Here is a 7,147-nt window from a genome sequence, read left to right on the forward strand (position 1 = left end):
CGATATGCACTCAACGTTTCATCCCACAGTTGAGGCTACCAATCCTGCCATTGGTGAATAACGTCAGCGTGTTGTTGTGATAAAATGTTATTTCATCTGGCCAGTAAATCCGTGTAATTTAATTTGAACTATCCAAGTACCAACTACTAAAAATAGCATGACACGTTTTGAGCGGCATTAGGATATTCATAGACGCAACCCGTTATGTCTGAAACGAGCATCTTAACACCCAATGTTTTACTTTAATTGTGAGAGGTGGTAGTATTGATATTCATGATTGATACGCCACATATGTTACTATTGTCGTTTATGGGATTTGACTTGGTGGTATACACCCTAGTGGTACTTGGTCATCTTAGTATAAACTAAATAGTTTAATTATCGAAGACTGATACAAAAAGTTAAGTATCGCAACCCAAGTATCGGAATACGTATAAAATGGCGACCTCCCGTATCGTTACAGCTCTACCGGCAAACCCTCTCCCCCTCCAAAAAACCCAGCAACAAGAAACAGAACAGAACAAAACAGAAGCCAAATAAAATACACAAACTGAAACAAACAACATCATGAACAACAAAAAACAACAACAACACACACACACACACACACACACACACACACACGCACACACAATGGTTACATGGAAGCATTAGGTTCTGTAAACATCCAATAACAAACCGATAAATTTATTGAGCAAGAAACTCCACTTCCAAAAATAAGTATTGGACAGTGTTATATAAACTGTGGGCTTGTTACGATGACGCGAAAGGTAGTGTACTGTCACGGCGGCACTCGACCCGGTACAGAGTTTCCACCTGTAACAATCCTCAGAGTACTCCGATATGAAGCCAGTTCGTCAGTTGCTGATAAGCGTCTCACATCCTGTTCGGGTTTAAATAGAAATAGGTTGTTAAATAACACATGCAACTTAATCTATATTATCAACCAGGGCCCCGTTTTACGAAGTGATCGTAGCGATAAGATCACATTAAGTTCACAAATACCTTTTCGTAGTGCTAAGATCGTTTCGAAAGACGGGGCTCTGAATCATATGCGTACTAAATAAAACTACTTATTATGTACATAGCAATGAAATATATAATATAGATCCACGGAAACCATAAACGTCATATCCGGTGAAAAGTCTTTTTTTTTTTTAATTGTATTTTAGCTACAGTGAACATATACAAGTCGTATTTACTTTTTTGTAAAAGTGCATGATTAAATTATCTCCCTTTGTCTCGTTTCTTCGTATTTAAATTTGATGATTACCAATGCATCTGATCGTATTTGAAAAAATAAATAAATTGTAATTTAAACAACTGTACCTATAAAAAAGGGATACGAAGTGCAATTACGATAAAATATCTAAAACGAATTGAATACGAAGCTAAATAATGATGACACAATGTAGTGTCATCGAGTGTAAGTAAGAATTTAACGGTGTTCGATTCGTTTTGTTTTTGTGGGAGTTTTTGGAGGATCGCTTTGTCAGGTATGTTTGCACCGCAGTATTGTTAAATAAATGTTAATAAAGATAAATTTTATTCAAAGTTCTTTTTAAAAATCAAGTAAATTTTCTGGCAAAGTTCCATAGAAAGAAATATATCATGACGTTACGTGTTTTCGATAGGATAAGCTAAAAATATTACCAAAAAGCGAAAGATATTGTCAAAAATTAGGAAATATGTATATAATAAATAGACCATTTCATGTTTTTTTTTTTCTGAATACGATTTTTATGTCAACTCGTGATGTGTGAAAACCATATTTTCACTCATTGCTTCGAAATTCGTGAAAATATGGTTCTCACACATCACTCGTTGACATAAAAATCGTATTAGAAAAACCCAGTGAAAAAGCCTCTATATCTGCTTAATACGTATTTAATTTTAGGTATTAGCAATTGTACCACGCCTCTCCACATTGCGTCTATAATCATATATACATATATTATTTCACAATTTCTTTTGGTCACAACAACAATACACTATACATTCCCATTATATCATTTTCTATAGGTACTAAATGGACATAACTAACACTATACAGTACTTCTGTTATATTCTAAATAAGTGGTGACAAACAGACCAAACTTTAAGTCCGTCACTTCATCTTAAACTAAAGTCCGTCACTTCACTAAAGAGATGTAAAAGTATGCACAAGTTCAAAATATGGAATATCATCAGCAATAATTTTAGTCAGTGATGCATCGTAATTAGTAGATAAGCCTGCGAATGTCTACCATAAACCTTATCAGATGCCTTCAGAGGTCACTGGACATCATAGCCTTGATGGAAAAACGTCTGTGCCAGAATGATATGGCGTTGTTTTATATCTGCATACAATTAGCATGTTCTAAGGTATCTTAGAACTTGTGATATGTAGACACCAAAAGCTGGAGCAGAAGGTATATTGCTCGACATAAAGAGATAATTGGCTATTGGAAAGTTAAAGCAATACCTTTTTCTCGTACAGCTCAGCTTGGAGACCTGTGTCGTTTTAAATCATTATCCAGAGATCGAGATGTGTAACTAATCTAATACCTTCTATTGTTGCTTTTATTTCAAACACTCGTGAGTAAATCAATGGAAGGTAGTCTGCAATCATGCTATTATTGAATGATATAAGATCGTCAATATAGCGAAGAGTTAAGTTATAAATTATGTCTGCCTTAGTATACTTTAGTCTGGATTTACTCTCGGTCTTTACGAACTGTCCAGATCTGTGGAAGATTAGAATGGACATGTATATTCGTTCACCGTTCTTTGTAACAAATGTTCTGCTGACTAAGGAATGGAGTCTTTCCTTCAATTTGTCATGGGAGATTATTGTGTATAATGTTGAAAAATCAAATGTTTTAATATTAGTGAACTTGATCTGGATTGAGAGAATGATTTCAAGTAAATCTTTGGAACTCTTGAGAATCCACATGTTATTAATATCACTTGTCTCGAAGACTGTTTGGCAAAACCTGAAAAGGTCATACTTGATAGCATTCAGGATAATGGTCAGTCTTTGAGCAACTATATGGTGGTGTATTTGCTGGACCCCGCGATGTATCTTTCCTTGTATAGATTATTCTGATGTATTGGAATACAATATATACTGAACAGCATTGAAAACGCACCACCAAGAATGTTTGGATTTCGAAAAGAATACCTGAGCAATAAATGTTTTTGTTGTGAACAGCAATAGATGGATGATTGATAATGACAACAAAGAAAAAAGAATGCACAATCATTAATTAGTTTTAATTCATCTACGTATGAAAGACACGTGGGGTCACAATGAAAAGTCAATATCGCGTATGACCACCATCTGCGGCATCACAAACCATGCAACGTCTTCTTATCGACCTAATAAATCTGCGAATAGTGTTCTGGGAGATAGCATTCCACTCCTGCTGTAGTGCGTTTTCTAGTACTCTAAGGTTATTCATTTGTGGACGACGTGAGATGCGTTGACCAAGATAATCCCAAAGACAGTGCTGGCCATTCAAGCAAAGGTACATTATTGTTCGCTAGATACTGTGTTGTAACACGGTAGTAAATGGTATTCATTCTGCCACGGCAAACATAGAGTGCTGTTCGGTGATGATAACTGATCCCACCCTACATCATGCCACTCCCTCAACCCCATCGATCCGACTGGACAAGGCAGTCATTGTGGTAACGGTCTCCACGCCTACGCCACACCGCAACCGACCATCAGCATTCCATAAATGGAAACGGGATTCGTCAGAGAATAGCACACCATGCCAACGTTGTAATCTCCAATGACGATACCTTCCTGCCAAACGTCGGCGCTCATTTCGATGTCGATCAGTCAGGATAGGTCCAACATATGGTCGTTGAGCACGCAGCCCTGCAGAGCGAAGACGGCGACGCACAGTGTCTGCGTTGATAGCCCCTCGTCGATTGGTGCAGTCCTGGTAGCTGGCAGCGTTCGATTACGAATATGGAGGCGAACAATATGGCGATCTTATCGTGGTGTCGTAACACGTCGTTGGCCTGGACGTGGACAGCTCCTGGTGGTTCCTGTCTAGTGATTGTTGAATGGTGGCATCCACACCACTGTGCCATAACTCTACTCGAAATGCAGACTTGAAGCATGTCTAAGGCACGTTCACGTTCCTCAGTTGTCAACCTTGCCATCACTTGTTTAACGTTCCCTCAAATACTTCATAAATGAAAGTGGCTTTTCAGATACCATCTTTTATAGCCCCAATTAGCATGATTTGCACATTCAATTTACGTTCTTCATGCTATGTATGCAATATGTTGTGTTTCATGGAGTGTTCAGGCAATCGTTTTTATAAGTTATTCGTCGTCATGCATGGTCTATAAGGTATTGATATTTTTAATGCTGATATACGCCCCATTAACATTTGTTATCATCAACTGGTGGTGCGTTTTCAATGCTGTTCATTATATAAGAGGAATGGACATGTCTTCAGATTTTAAGCTCATATTTCGTCTTCAGATAACATAGTGGCCTTATATATAGCACTACTCGAATTACCAACCCCAAGTTTGGTTAGGAGACATTTAATATAATGGTGTTTAAATATGATGGTTATGTTATTTGATGCTTTGTCATTGGGTCCTATCACAAACTGTTCGTGTAGTGTATTCAGAATTTCTTTCACACATCGCGATGACAAAAAGGGCTTCATGACATAAGTGGTCTTCTTTTTTAGTGATGTATTTTGTCTCGAAGATATTTTACAATATCATGTGTTCCTGTCTCTGTGTTGCTTGTATGTGTTTGCCTGCGTGAATCTTTGTATTAATGCTTTGCTTTCTCCTTCTGTCAAATACACAAAATACAAATGTTACACACATTGAAATGAAACAAGATCAATTCAAACAACTGGACGTCTTAAATCTAAACTAAATATTTAAAAACAGGCAATTTGCAGGATTTGAACTTACTGTACCGATTCCCACAACAATTGACTGCCCGCAACGTTAACCACTCGGCCACCGAGTAACCGTTTGGTATTAATATACTTGCCCATATCAAAATGAATCATATGAATGAATAATACAGAGATAAAATTAAAAACAAATCCCTGCCACCAACAACAGATCATCTGCTTTAGTTTAAAACAGCTGCAGTCCATCTACCAATATTATCCGTTTTACATGTTTATAATTATTGTTGCGTATATATAAAATAAATATTTTGTTACGAATCAAATGCAGATATGTGGAGTGTGTGAGTGTGAAATTGAAGATAATGCATTTACATTGTATATTTCAACCGGTAGCTAGACTTTGTAACCGCAATAATGTTATCACCCTGTTTCATCTCTGTTGTAGGTATATATATATAGAATATCATGTTACTACGTTTTGATATCGTGGTTATTTGACGAGGTTTAGATAACGATGTACCAGGCGAGCTTCGCTGAAGCTGGCCTGTTACACCGTTATCTAAACCTCGCCAAATAACCATGAATGAATGAACGAATGAATGTTTAACGACACCCCAGCATGAAAAATACATCGGCCACTGGGTGTCAAACCATGATAATGCAAACAAATAAGGCGACGACCAACATCAATATAAAAATTCAAGATTTAAATAAAAACAGTGTAAAGAACTGCAAAAATACAAATATCACAGATAGGTACTGACTTTTACTCAAAATTTCAATTTGTGCTGTATTGGCCATTCTCAAACACAATGTTACACCCCTGCCCCACGGTGAGCTTACAGCACGCGCAGGAGTAATAACCACGATATCACAACGTAGTAACCTGATATTCTATATTTATGATGCAACCCCTTTCAAGTTATATTTTTGTAATATCTTTCAAAAGCGGTATAGAAACTATTAGTTTTATCGTGTAGAAACTACTACCGGAAGTCGGACAATAGCAGGTGCCCGAAAGCATCTTGGGAATGACATAGTCAGCCTAGTTATGTGTTTCCAAATTTTAAATAAAATACTTTGATTATACACTGTATTTCAAAGTCTGTTGTGTCACAACATTACAATTTTTGTACTTTTTTCTGTGAAAATAAACTAAAGTTTATGTGTGACCTAAAGAAGACATATTCCTATTTCTGTGATCTTGAGACATATTACTATCTCGGAAACGTTGTTTCTTGTCTTCAAAATAGTCCCTATTTATATCGTGTTCACGATCGATCATCTGATGTATGCCTTCGTTTTTTAGATCATTCGAGGTCTCTCCTTTTCCCTCATCAATTTCACATATTTTCATTCGCAGGTATCACTTCTCCCAGTCTAATTAAAATTAGCTCCCCTATTACATGTGGATCTAACAGCAGCCAGTTGGAGCTCATGTCCACCAATCAAATCCTTACTTGCAGAATCATGTCAGTGATTTGAAAATAATTTGAAAACATTCCGAATTATCCTGAGGGTATAGATATGTTTCATGCGAATTACGAATGCCTTATTTAGACCAGTAGAACTAATTTTAATCAGATTGCTAACAACACTGCGTAGTCTCCAATGTCCAGGTAACATTTCGTCTGTAAATAATAATTTAAATATTGACCAATCACACTTCGCCTTTTATAACGTTATTTGGGAGCATACAAATTCTAAAAATATCGGGCGAGTCTATTTTAGTAGCCGCAGTACAGCGAACCATCCCAATACATACGGGATGGGTTATCAGTCTTCAATTTTACATTAAAAATTATTTATTTTATAAAATAAAACATGTTTTAAGGCATTCGTAATTCACACGAAACAAAGAAAGAAAGAAGTGTTTTATTTAATGACGCACTCAACACATTTTATTTACGGTTATATGGCGTCAGACATGGTTAAGGACCACACAGATTTTGAGAGGAAACCCGCTGTCGCCACAACATGGGCTACTCTTCCGATTAGCAGCAAGGGATCTTTTATTTGCACTTCCCACAGACAGGATAGCACAAACCATGGCCTTTGTTGAACCAGTTATGGATCACTGGTCGGTGCAAGTGGTTTACACCTACCCATTGAGCCTTGCGGAGCACTCACTCAGGGTTTGGAGTCGGTATCTGTATTAACAATCCCATGCCTCGACTGGGATCCGAACCCAGTACCTACCAGCCTGTAGACCGATGGCCTGCCACGACGCCACCGAGGCCGGTTTCACACGAAACATGTCGTAT

This window comes from Gigantopelta aegis, chromosome 4, assembly GCF_016097555.1.
Source record: "Gigantopelta aegis isolate Gae_Host chromosome 4, Gae_host_genome, whole genome shotgun sequence".
Taxonomy (NCBI): domain Eukaryota; kingdom Metazoa; phylum Mollusca; class Gastropoda; order Neomphalida; family Peltospiridae; genus Gigantopelta; species Gigantopelta aegis.